The sequence below is a fragment of the Bos grunniens genome, chromosome 27 (genome assembly GCF_055505025.1).
Source record: "Bos grunniens cultivar Pamir isolate PY7600 chromosome 27, Bosgru_T2T1.0, whole genome shotgun sequence".
NCBI lineage: Eukaryota > Metazoa > Chordata > Mammalia > Artiodactyla > Bovidae > Bos > Bos grunniens.
The window spans coordinates 21,550,789-21,564,530 of NC_141191.1; the positions used below are offsets into that span (position 1 = coordinate 21,550,789).

General features: G+C 42.3%; 1 protein-coding gene across 3 annotated transcripts in view; it reads left to right on the top strand.

Annotated features, from left to right (window-relative positions):
* MTMR7 (myotubularin related protein 7) overlaps positions 1–13,742 on the top strand; it is a 100,273-nt gene that overhangs the window by 1,236 nt on the left and 85,295 nt on the right. The window lies entirely within an intron of this gene.

Below are 13,742 nucleotides of genomic sequence, written 5' to 3' on the forward strand. Positions count from 1 at the left end.
AAAGTCAGTTCCAGCAGTAAAATTCAGTTGTATTGATTTTGCACAGTGCAATTAAATTGTTGCATCACAGTCGGGAAATTGTAAACTTAAAGGAGAGTGCCATAAACCACAAAATAGGTGGCTCAAAGCTTTCAGGGTTTAAGTGGTGCTAAATAATTTATTCTGGAGTGAGGAATTTAGCTCATGGACTCTCTGCCCTTTCCAAGGGCATCCTTTTTATTTTTTTCATGATGAAGGGAGCTCTTGATAAAAATGATGTCTAATGTGAATGTTAATAGTCATAGGGTGACATGATATCAGGTGCTTTTTTTTTTCCTATGGAATGTGAATTTTGGGAGTCAAGGCCTTTTCTAATCTATTCAAACCCATTGTTTATAAAACCATGTGTGCAAACCTGAACAGCAAGCAATATTGTCACTTGTTCCTCAAACTAGTTTTCATAAACACACTGTAAGCAGTGTAGTACTTCAAACCAGAAATCACCTGTCAGGAAACAGAAAGAGATGGTGGTTGGGGAGGGGGTGGTTGGAATGGGCAGTTGTCTGAAATGTCATTGAGTTGAGAGTCATTAACATTTAGGAGAGTGCAGGTGGAAAAAATTAAAAGTTACAGAGGTTGGGTGGATCCAGTCTGTTTATTCAAGTCATTCCACAAGTGTTTGAGAACCTTTCCTGTGGAAGGTTCTGTGTTATGTCCTGGGAGGCCCTGGTCTGAAGGGTTGTTGTTCATTCGCTCAGTCGTATCCAACTCTTGGTGACCCCATGGACTGCAGCATGCCAGGCTCCCCTGTCCTTCACCGTCTCCCGGAGATTGCTCAAACTCGTGTCCATTGAGTTGGTGATTCCATCCAACCATCTTGTCCTCTGTCATCCCCTTCTCTTCCTGCTTTCGATCCTTCCCAGCATCAGGGTCGTTTCTAATGAGTTGGTTCTTCACATCAGGTGGCCAAAGTATTGGAGTTTCAGCTTCAGCATCAGTCCTTCCAATGAATATTCAGGGCTGATTTCCTTTAGGATGGACTGGTTGGATCTCCTTGCAGTCCAAGGGAGTCTCAAGAGTCTTCTCTAACACCACAGCTTGAAAGCATCAATTCTTCCATGCTCAGCTTTCTTTATGGCCCAGCTCTCACATCCATACATGACTACTGGAAAAATCATAGCTTTGACTAGATGGACCTTTGTCAGCAAAGTAATATCTCTGCTTTTGAAAATGCTATGTAAGTTGGTCATAGCTTTTCTTCCAAGGAGCAAGCATCTTTTAATTTCATGGCTGCAGTCACCATCTGCAGTGATTTTGGAGCCCAAGAAAATAAAGTCTGTTGAGGCAGCTGTAAATCTAGAGAGAAATGTGTACACAGGACAGTGGGCAGAGAGGTCAGTGGACAGAGGGTCCACTCTACCATAAAGGGTGAGGGAAGGCTCCTTCAAAGAGCTGAGTCTTAACACGCAAGATGCCAAAGAAGACCAGGAACATTGGAGATGCTGGCAGGCAGTTGTGTACGTATGATGTGTTGTAATATATCATTACAACTTCAAAGATGCCAAAGGCCTTAACAGTGATAAAGATAGAATTGATGACACCATTCCTTGAAGTAAACAATATCATTTTATTTTACATTTTAAAAACAATTAAAAAATTTTTGTCTTTAGTTTTTTTTCTTCTAGTTTTATTGAGATTGAATGTACATACCGTGCTGTATAAGGTGTACGGTGTAATGATGCGGCTTACATACATCATAAAATGTTTACCTCAATAAGTTGATGACCACCCGTCATCATATAGAGAGAAAATTAAAGAAATAGAAAAAAACTGATGAGAACTCATAGAATTTATCATCTTAACTTTCATGTATAACATATAGCAGTATAAATTATATTTATCATGTTATACTTTCCATCCCTAGTAGTTACTTATAACTGGAAGTTTGTATTTTTTGACCATCTTCCCCCAGCCACCCCCCTTCCCATAGCCACAGATTGGATCTTTTTTTCTATGAGATTGAGATGCAGGTAAAAAGACTCTGATGCCGGGAGGGATTGGGGGCAGGAGGAAAGGGGACGACAGAGGATGAGATGGCTGGATGGCATCACCGACTCGATGGACGTGAGTTTGAGTGAACTCCGGGAGTTGGTGATGGACAGGGAGGCCTGGCGTGCTGCGATTCATGGGGTCTCAAAGAGTCGGACACGACTGAGTGACTGAACTGAACTGAACAACATCCTGTGTTAGTTCCTGTTTTACATTTTACATTTAAAAAATATTTATTTATTTTGGCTGTGCTGGGTCTTCACTGCTGCGTGGGCTTTTCTTCAGTTGCAGTGAGCAGGGGCTGCTCTCTGGTTGCAGTGTGTGGGTTTCTCATTGTGGTGGCTTCTCTTGTTGCAAAGTATGGGCTCTACGGCACACGGGCATTAGTAGTTGGAACTCCCAGGCTCTAGAGCACAGGCTCAATAGTTATGGGGCATGGGCTTAGTTGCTCCGTGGCATGTGGGTTCTTCCAGGACCAGGAATAGAACCCATGACTCCTGCATTGGCAGGCAGACTCTTCACCAGTGAGCCATCAAGGAAGCCCTGATTTTACATTTTTAAGTACAAAACTAATTTTCACAACATAAATGAAAAAGGGGAGAATACTACTTAAGAGCTTGTGTTGTAGAATGCATAATTACTGATGGTCATATTCATCTTTGTTTTTGGCTTCCATTGAATTCTGGGGGTATTGAATAGGTATATTGCCTTATATTGTATGATTTCATGTGTTAGATGATTTGTGAGGTGTATACACGAAGTTTCTCTGTAGGTTTGACATGTGTTTACCATGTGGGTGCTGCTGCTGCTAAGTCACTTCAGTCGTGTCCGACTCTGTGGGACCCCATAGACAGCAGCCCACCAGGCTCCCCCGTCCCTGGGATTCTCCAGGCAAGAACACTGGAGTGGGTTGCCATTTCCTTCTCCAATGCATGAAAGTGAAAAGTGAAAGTGAAGATGCTCAGTCATATCCGACTTTGAGTGACCCCATGGACTGCAGCCTACCAGGCTCCTCCGTCCATGAGATTCTCCAGGCAAAAGTACTGGAGTGGGGTGCCATTGCCTTCTCCGACCATGTGGGTAGCAGGGGTTTATTTTAAGAGGAGAGAAAATGCGTGTATAATGTGCAGTTGTTTTCCTATTATAATGAAAGTCATTCATTTACTCTGTAAGCTGCATGATATCCATCACAGCCTGTGTGCTCCACTTCAGTCTCTGGAGTGCAGTGTAAGGAGACAGATGCCCATGAATAATCTGGAATGCTTTGCACATTTTTCTCTCTTGATGTGTGTGTGTATGTGTTTAACTGAAGCCTTTAATAGAGCATATGCTAAACAGGGTGTTCTTCTCCCGGAATGGTTCCTGTATCAGAAAGAAAAAATGTTCCAAGGTTGAGCTAGTTTGCAGTTGGGTTGAAGTGAGGACATCAAGCATTACCTGTATTCATCACAGTGAACTTTTTGTTTCCACTTCACTGTCAGGCTTTCTTTGACACTCTAAAAACTTGCTGGTAAGAAAAGAAAACCTTGCAAGAAGCTTAGGGATAATTTGGGTTCAAGTGTTAGTTCTACAGAAAACCTTCTGGGCTTTCAGAAGTAGCTTAAAGTGTTTTGTAGGGTGTGGGTTAGTATTGGATAGGTGCTAATGAGTCTAGCTGGGATTCTGGCAAAGTAATCTCTACTTTTTGTGCTTTGTCCTTTCCAGAAGACATTTTCCCCTACATGTGTGCATTTGAGTTTTGAAATAGAATACGCGATGACCTCCAAAGCCTTGAAAATGCCTTCTTTTCCTTTCCACCCCCATCCCCCCATTCTGAGCCGTTACCCTCACAGCCTCCTAGCTGGTCTCCCAAGTTCCTTTTTGTTTTTCTCCGGTCCTGCCTCCACGGAGGGAGTTGGGTGATGCTTTTATGACACAAATTGGTTATGTTCCTTCCCTGCTGGAATTCTTGGATGGCTTCCCTTTGTACCCAGGTTAGAGAGGGAGAATCCCCAGAAAGGCCTGCCTGGATGGACCTCTGCTTCCTTCCCGTCCTGGTTCTGTGACAGTCATCGTCTTGCTTACCTTCCTCTGATTGCAGCTAGCCTTCGTGGGTTCCTCGCCTGTGACAGGTTCTTTTTCTGCCTGAGGACTTTCGCACTGCTGTTCCTCCTGGGGGATACTCTTATCCCCACTGTTCACCTGCATAAGTTTCCAATCTTCCTACTTTCAGATTCAATGTAACTTCCTCAAGGAGGCTGTTGCCCCATTCTCCATCTAAATTAGGGCTGCCTGTTATATTCTATCATGGAACCCAGGTTTTCACCTTATGCCCCATGTTACATGCAAGTTTTATATTTATGCAAGCGATTATTCATCTCAAGCTCTTCTTTTAGATCAAGAGCCTTGTGAAGGCGAGGATCACATCTCATTCACCCGTGTAGCCACAGCACCTAATATAGTTTCTGGGACCAAGGAAGCACACAGTAAATAAATTAGTAATTGGAAAATAGAAAGAATGAGTAATTCCTTTTTTTAAAAATGTTTTTTATTGTGTTAAAAGTCACATAATGTAAAGCATACTATTTTAACCATATTTAACTGTATGTTTCAGTGACTCTAAGCACTGCTGCTAAGCTGCTAAGTTGCTTCAGTCAAGTCCAACTCTGTGCGACCCCATAGACAGCAGCCCACCAGGCTCCCCCGTCCCTGGGATTCTCCAGGCAAGAACACTGGAGTGGGTTGCCATTTCCTTCTCCAATGCATGAAAGTGAAAAGTGAAAGTGAAGTCGCTCAGTCATGTCTGACTCTTCACGACCCCATGGACTGCAGCCTACCAGGCTCCTCCGCCCATGGGATTTTCCAGGCAAGAGTACTGGAGTGGGGTGCCACTGCCTTCTCTGACTCTAAGCACAGGAATGAGTAATTCTTAATTTCAGCACTTTGTGTTTTAGTTTTTTCTTTAGTAATCCAGGCCTCTTGTGCATTGTACCCATGACTAGGTACAATATTGTCAGTCTTCTAATAGTATAAAGTACTTGTGGATATCAATATAGTTTATAAAATTGATTGCATATATATATATATAATGATATGTATTTTGTCATTATATATAGTTTTAATGAGACAGAATTAAAATAACGTAAGATTCCCCATTCAGCCTTTTTAAAGTGTAAATTTCAGTGTTTTTAGTGTATTTACATTGTTGGGTTCCTCTCATCGCTGTCTTATAGGAAACATTTTCATCAGCCCCTAAAGAAATCTGTTAGGAATCAGTCCTTATTCCCTGGTAGCTGGGATGATACAGAATCTCCCCTCAGTGCAGGAGACCGAGTTCAATCCTTGGGTCAGTAAGATCCACTGGAGAAGGAAATGGAAACCCACTCCAGCATTCTTGCCTGGAGAATTCCATGGATAGAGAAGATTGGCGGGCTTTTAAAGTCCATGGGATGGCAAAGAGTCAGACACCACTGAGTGACCAGCACTGTCTAGGTTCATCCAACTCCTAGCAGATATTGGTGCTTTATTCTTTTTTATTACAGAATAATATTGCATTCTGTGGATTTACATTCTGTTTATGCTTTCATCAGTGTTTGGTTGTTTGGGTTGTTTCTACTTTTTTGATTATTATGAATAGCACTGCTGTGAACACTCTGGGAGAATATAACTTTTTATTATTATTATTGATTTTTGTTACACATTTAAACAGTTTCTTAGAGAAACAACCTAATGAGATGAAGTTATACTCACATCATTCCAAATTCACTTCTAATTTGTGATAATATGCCTTTTTATGCAATCATAAGTAATATGCTTTTTTGGAGAAGGCATTGGCACCCCACTCCAGTACTCTTGCCTGGAAAATCCTATGGACGGAGGAGCCTGGAAGGCTGCATGGGGTCGCTGAGGGTCGGACACGACTGAGCAGCTTCACTTTCACTTTTCACTTTCATGCATTGGAGAAGGAAATGGCAACCCACTCCAGTGTTCTTGCCTGGAGAATCCCAGGGACGGGGGAGCCTGGTGGGCTGCCGTCTATGGGGTCACACAGAGTCGGACATGACTGAAGTGACTTAGCAGCAGCAGCAATATGCTTTTTCTCTTAATGACCTTTTTACCCACCATTATTTTGCATGCATATTTTATATTCGAATGTCATCTGCCTATGTATTGTTTTAATAATTACGTAGTATTCATTTGAGTGTGGTTTGCTGAAACTATACCCACTCACAGGGATTTGGGTTTTGTGCCCCTAGGAAGTCCCCTGGTACAGGTTTCTCAGTGTATTATTTGCCCAGAGTGGAATGAAGAGAGTATGAACAGTCTTCATAAGGATTCTAATAATGTGGTATCTTTCAGTATTGGAGGGCTTCTCATATGGCCCAGGGTTTAAAGAGAGACTTTATAGTCCCAGGGAGCAGCAATGGAGGGACTGCAGAGGAGAAGATCTTGGCTTTATGTAGAGAAGTTCTTTCCAACAATTATCCCTGTTGTGGGGCTTCCCAGATGGCGCCAGTGGTAAAGAACCCGCCTGCCAATGCAGGAGACATAAGAGACGTGGGTTCAATCCCTGGATTGGGAAGATCCCCTGAAGGAGGGCATGGCCACCCACTCCAGTATTCTTGCCTGGAGAATCCCATGGCTGGAGGAACCTGGCGGGCTGTAGTCCATGGGGTTGCAAAGAATCAGACACAACTGAAGTGACTTAGGGCACACACATCCCTGTTACAGAAATTAGTGGATGACAGGTGTTTTATGCAGAGTCAGGGTGACTCTTGTCAGTGGAGAAATGAAGGTGTTTCAGGCATCTGAGGGGAGAATAGACTAGAATTGTGCTTGGATTTCTTCTGGCCCAGTACCCGGCTACCCCAAGCTTCCTGCTTCTGATGCTGAGAGCTCACTGTGTCCCTTGGCAATCCATGACCACCATGGACAGCTCTAGACATTAGTAAGTTTGCTTTATATTGAGTCAAAATCTGGCTCACTGTTGTTTCTAGTAATTGCATCTAGCTCTGTCCTGTGGGATGTTCCCCACTGCATCAACCCTCCTTCCAGAAAATGGCCCTTCGGCCACCTCTGTAACCTTTTCCTGCCACCTAAGTGGTAGGCTTTTCACTGCCTGTTCTGGCAACCAATCAGTGGCTTGGTTTTAAGTTCTTTTATATCCTGGTTACTTTTCTCAATGAGTTAAAGCAAACTAACAAACGTGATTACTCTAGGTTTTCTTGAACTCAGGGGGAGTAAAGTTTGCTAACTAGTTTTTAAATTTAAATATCATCCAGCCACAGCTCAGTGGCCTTCTGGGGAGCTGACTGTGGAAGGGAACCCTGAAGTTGTCTGCACACATTGAGCTGCAAAGTCAGGTCTCCCCTGCCTTTTCCTTGAGTGATAGTATCGTACACTTTGCTTTGTTAAGTGTTATCTCATTGGATTTAGGGCTTCCCAGGTGGCTCAGTGGTGAAGAATCTGCCTGCCAATGTAGGAGATTCAAGAGATGTGGGTCCCCTGGGTCAGGAAGATCCCTTGGAGAAGAGCATGGCAACCCATTCCAATTTTCTTTCCTGGAGAATCCTATGGACAGAGGAGCCTGGACGGCCACAGTCCATGGATTTAGCTTCTTGCCCACCGCCCCGCCTCCCCCCGGATTTAACTTCTTACACACACTCACCCACCCCCTAGTGGAATTAGCTTCTTGCTTAATCCCTAGCTCTGTTCTTTGGGGTCGCACATCTGCTATTCCTCTCAGCCAGGTACCATCCACAGCCTCGCCCTCTGCTATTACCTCATCCGTGATCTCATCCAAGAAAAAACTGAGTTAGGCGGATGTGACTTCTTAGTAGCTTAAGTCACTTTGCCTTCATCTCTCAAGCTCTCCTTCCTGATAACAGATATAATAGTTCCCTCAGCTTGGTGCCAGCTACCGTCTGATAAACTTGCCCTCCATCAACTCTCCAGATAGCTCATCAAAGACAAAAATGAAGTAGTCTGTGAGTGATTGAGTGAATCCTCGCGCTGATTGATGATTTCCTTTTCTAGGTTCATAAAAAATTCCATTTTAGAATCTTGCCTGGAATGAATGTCAGACCCACCAAATTATAATTCAAAATTCCACACCCCCATTTGAAAATAGTGACTTCATTTGCGAGATCTGTCATAGAGATTCATAGAATCATGAGAAGACTGGCTTTGTGTCACTCACTGTCATCATACTGTCAGCACTAAGGGTTATATCTTCTTTCATCATTATTAAAAAAAAACATTTTCAGGTGATAATGGTGTATTGCCTTTTGATTCCATAATAGGAAAAATATAGAAATTAGCCACTGTTAATATTTGAGTTTATTTCCTTCAGACCTTTTTCCTTTGCATGAATGTTCAAACTTTTTATTTGATTGTTTAGAAATTAAGGATTTCTCAATTCAGTTTTGTACTATGCCTGTTTTCATTTACCCTATTGTGGTCTTTGAAAACATGCTTTTAGAAGACTATGTGATTTTTTTTTAATCATATAGATATGTCATTATCACATTAAGCATTTCCCCATAAGGCTGTTCCAATAATATAATGACGAATATCTTATTTATTATTTGCATATGTGATTACTCCCTCAGGATAGAACCTTAGATGAAATTACTGTGTCTCAGAAGATGAACAATTTTATGGCTGATATGTGTTGCTAATGACTTTCCAAAAACGTTATATTAAGATTCAGAAATGGAGGACAGTATCTCTCTCACTGTACCATTGCTTTATTATGTAAAAAAATATTTGTAAAAGGGGGATAGTGCTTCTTTAATTCATTGTATGTAGTTTTTTTTTTTATTTCTAGTAAGTTGAAATATTTTTCCAGATTTTTATTGACCGTTTTGTTACTTTTCTGAATTGTGTATTTATATCTTCTACCATTTCAATAATTCTTGCTTTTATGTGTATGTATGGTCTGTGTGTGTATAATGTTTCAGTTCAGTTAAGTTCAGTCGCTCAGTCGTGTCCGACTCTTTGTGACCCCATGAATCACAGCATGCCAGGCCTTCCTGTCCATCACCAACTCCCGGAGTTCACTCAGACTCACATCCACTGAGTCAGTGATGCCATCCAGCCATCTCATCCTCTGACGTCTCCTCCTCTTGCCCCCAATCCCTCCCAGCATCAGAGTCTTTTCCAATGAGTCAACTCTTCGCATCAGGTGGCCAAAGTACTGGAGTTTCAGCTTTATCATCATTCCTTCCAAAGAAATGCCAGGGCTGATCTCCTTCAGAATGGACTGGTTGGATCTCCTTGCAGTCCAAGGGACTCCCAAGAGTCTTCTCCAACACCACAGTTCAAAAGCATCAATTTTTCGGTGCTCGGCCTTCTTCACAGTCCAACGCTCACATCCATACATGACCACTGGAAAAACCATAACCTTGATCTGACGGACCTTTGTTGGCAAAGTAATGTCTCTGCTTTTGAATATGCTATCTAGGTTGGTCATAACTTTCCTTCCAAGGAGTAAGCGTCTTTTAATTTCATGGCTGCAGTCACCATCTGCAGTGATTTTGGAGCCCCCCAAAATTAAGTCTGACACTGTTTCCACTGTTTCCCCATCTATTTCCCATGAAGTGGTGGGACCGGATGCCATGATCTTCATTTTCTGAATGTTGAGCTTTAAGCCAACTTTTTCACTCTCCTCTTTCACTTTCATCAAGAGGCTTTTGAGTTCCTCTTCACTTTCTGCCATAAGGGTGGTGTCATCTGCATATCTGAGGTTATCGATATTTCTCCTGGCAATCTTGATTCCAGCTTGTGTTTCTTCCAGTCCAGCATTTCTCATGATGTACTCTGCATATAAGTTAAATAAGCAGGGTGACAATATATAGCCTTGACATACTCCTTTTCCTATTTGGAACCAGTCTGTTGTTCCATGTCCAGTTCTAACTGTTGCTTCCTGACCTGCATACAGATTTCTCAAGAGGCAGGTCAGGTGGTCTGGTATTCCCATCTCTTTCAGAATTTTCCACAGTTTCTTGTGATCCACACAGTCAAAGGCTTTGGCATAGTCAATAAAGCAGAAATAGATGTTTTTCTGGAACTCTCTTGCTTTTTCCATGATCCAGCAGATGTTGGCAATTTGATCTGTGGTTCCTCTGCCTTTTCTAAAACCAGCTTGAACATCTGGAAGTTCATGGTTCACGTATTGCTGAAGCCTGGCTTGGAGGATTTTAAGCATCACTTTACTAGCATGTGAGATGAGTGCAATTGTGTGGTAGTTTGAACATTCTTTGACATTGCCTTTCTTTGGGATTGGAATGAAAACTGACCTTTTCCAGTCCTGTGGCCACTGCTGAGTTTTCCAAATTTGCTGGCATATTGAGTGCAGCATTTTCATAGCATCAACTTTTAGGATTTTTCAATAGCTCAACTGGAATTCCATCACCTCCACTAGCTTTGTTCATAGTGATGCTTCCCAAAGCCCACTTGACTTCACATTCCAGGATGTCTGACTCTAGGTGAGTGATCACACCATCACTGAGATGGAATTTACATACTATAAAATTTACTCTTTTGAAGTATGCAGTTCTGTGCTTTTTTGGTGTGTATTCAGTTATATAACCATTACAGTTATCTTAATTCCACAGCATGCCATCAGTCTAAGAAGAAACTCCTTACCCTAAAGTCGCTCCCCATTTCTCCCTTGCCCCTGCTATCCCCGGCAATCATTAATGTACTTTATGTCTTTATGTATTTCCCTTTTCTGAACATTTCATGTAAGTTGAATTATGCAATATGTAGTCCTTTGTGGCTTGCTCTTTTTAGCATAATGTATTAAGGTTTATTCAAGTTAGTAGTATGAGCTAGTGCCTCGTTTCTTTTTCTCCATTCTGTGGATATATCACAGTTTTGTTTTTCAGGTGTTGGACATTTGTGCTGTTCCTGTTTTTTGCTATTACAAGTAATGCTGCTATGAACTCCTATGTGGAAATTTTTCTGTGGGCATATGTTTTTATTTCTTTTAGGTGGAATTTCAACTCCTTTGAGTGAAATTGCTCTCATATGGCAAACCTTTGTTTAACGTTTTGAGGAACTGCCAAACTGTTTTCTGGAAGTGACTGCACCATTTTAAGGTCCCAGCAACAATGTGTGAAGGTTCCAATTTTTTCCCATCTCTGCCAGCACTTGTTATTGTCAGTCTCTTTTATTCATCCCAGGGGGTGTGAAGTGGTGTTCATCATGGCTTTGGTTTGCATTTCCGCTGACTAATTATATTGAGCATCTTTTCATGTGTTTAATGACCATTTGTGTGTCTTTGAAGAGCTGTCTGTTCAAATCCTTTGTTCATTCTTAATTGGGTTATTTGCTTAATTATTGAATTGCAAAACTTCTTTATGCATTATGGACATAAGTCTGTAATCCTTATAATAAGTAATCCGATATAACTCCGAAAGAGGTATGACTTGCATATGTCTTCTCCCTGTCTGTCAGTTTTTTTTCACTGTCTTCATGGTATCCTTTGAACACAAGGGCTTTCCTGGTGGTTCAGATGGTAAAGAACCTGCCTGCTAATGCTGGAGACCCAGGTTCAATCCCTGGGTCAGGAAGATCCCCTAGAGAAGGGAATGGCTACCCACTGCAGTATTCTTTCCTGAAGAATTCCATGGACAGAGGGGCCTGATGGGCTGCAGTCCATGGGGTCACAAAGAGTCGGACAAGACTGAGCGACTGACACTTTTTTTTTAATGAAAAAGTTTTGAATTTTGATGACGTCAACCTTACCCAGTTTTTCTTTTCTCACTTGTGCTTTTGGTGTCATATCCATGGGTGTTTTTTTTAAAAACTCCCCTTTCTTTCTGTAAAAACGTAATACAGAAAATTTAGTTCAAAAAAGCAGAAAGAAAATGAAAGCTGTGCATAATCTCAACACCCAAGAACTGCTGTTAACTTTGTATCTATTGTGAGCCCTTTTGATAGCTCAGTTGGTAAAAAATCCTCCTGCAATGCAGAAGACCCCGATTCGATTCCTGGGTCAGGAATATCCCCTGGAGAAGGCTACCCACTCCAGTATTCTTGGAATTCCCTTGTAGCTCAGCTGGTAGAGAATCTGCCTGCAAAGTGGGAGACCTGGGTTTGATCCCTGGGTTGGGAACATCCCCAACCATGAGAAGGGAAAGGCTACCCACTCCAATGTAGCCTAGAGAATTCCATGGACTGTATAGTCCATGGGGTTGCAAAGAGTCAGACATGACTGATCAACTTATCTTTATATAAACTTCATAAACTATATATATATAAAACTTTTCTTTGTATAAAAATAGGAAAACAACATAAAACAAAATGAGTTTTATTTATCTGTGTGTGTGTAATTTTGGAAAGTGAGAACCTGTGTTTTGTATCTAATAGTATACCATAAATATATTTCTTACGTTATTAAACTTTCTTCTGAAAACTGGTCTGTCGTCACTACCCCGTCTCACATTGTGTGGAGGCATTCTAAGTTGTTTAAGGTTAGAAGGCAATCACTTCTCCATGGGTCTTAAACATTTCTGCACTTTTGCTCTGAAGTTATCTTTTTCCAGGGTGATTTTGTAGTGAACCACCTTGGAAGAAAGACACAGTTCCTCCCCTGGGCAAAGGGCAGATTTGTTTGCTGTCTGGGATAAGAAAGACAATATTTTCTTCGGGGGCAGAGGTTGCTCAGGCTTGTTAGCAGCCCTCTTACAAGATTGGCATGTGGGCGGCTCTGGGCTCTGAGTTCCTTATCTGGGAGCCACTGTGTGCAGGGCCTGCACTGGGCACTCTTTTCCCATTGACTGGGGAGGGGGCGAGGGGAGGGGGCGAGGGGAGGGGGTAGGTGTCTGGTGCAGGCCTGGGGCCTGCGTCCTGGGTTGCAGAGAGTCACGGAGTCCAAATTCCTGACCCTGGAGTCTTGTGTCTTCTGTCAGCATCCTTGATACCACAGATGATACTAACTTGTGAGGTTGCAAGCAGATTAACATTTTGGACATTTTACAGCTTTTCAGTTCAGTTCAGTTGCTCAGTCGTGTCTGACTATTTGTGACCCCATGAATCACAGCACGCCAGGCCTCCCTGTCCATCACCAACTCCTGGAGTTCACTCAAACTCACGTCCATCAAGTCGGTGATGCCATCCAGCCATCTCATCCTCTGTCGTCCCCTTCTCCTCCTGCCCCCAATCCCTCCCAGCATCAGAGTCTTTTCCAATGAGTCAACTCTTTGCATGAGGTGGCCAAAGTATTGGAGTTTCAGCTTTAGCATCATTCCTTCCAAAGAATACACAGGACTGATCTCCTTCAGAATGGACTGGTTGGATCTCCTTGCAGTCCAAGGGACTCTCAAGAGTCTTCTCCAACACTACTGTTCACAAGCATCAATTCTTCGGTGCTCGGCCTTCTTCACAGTCCAACTCTCACATCCATACATCACCAATGGAAAAACTATAGCCTTGACTAGACAGACCTTTGTTGGCAAAGTAATGTCTTTGCTTTTGAATATGCTATCTAGGTTGATCATAACTTTCCTTCCAAGGAGTAAGCATCTTTTAATTTAAGTTTATTCTAGGCTCCAAAATCACTGCAGATGGTGATTGAAGCCATGAAATTGCAGCCATGAAATTAAAAGATGGGGAGGGAGGAGGGAGGAGGGAGGAGGGTTCAGGATGGGGAACACATGTATACCTGTGGCGGATTCATTTTAATATATCGTAAAGATTTTTTTACGTCATCTGCTACATTTGCCGTT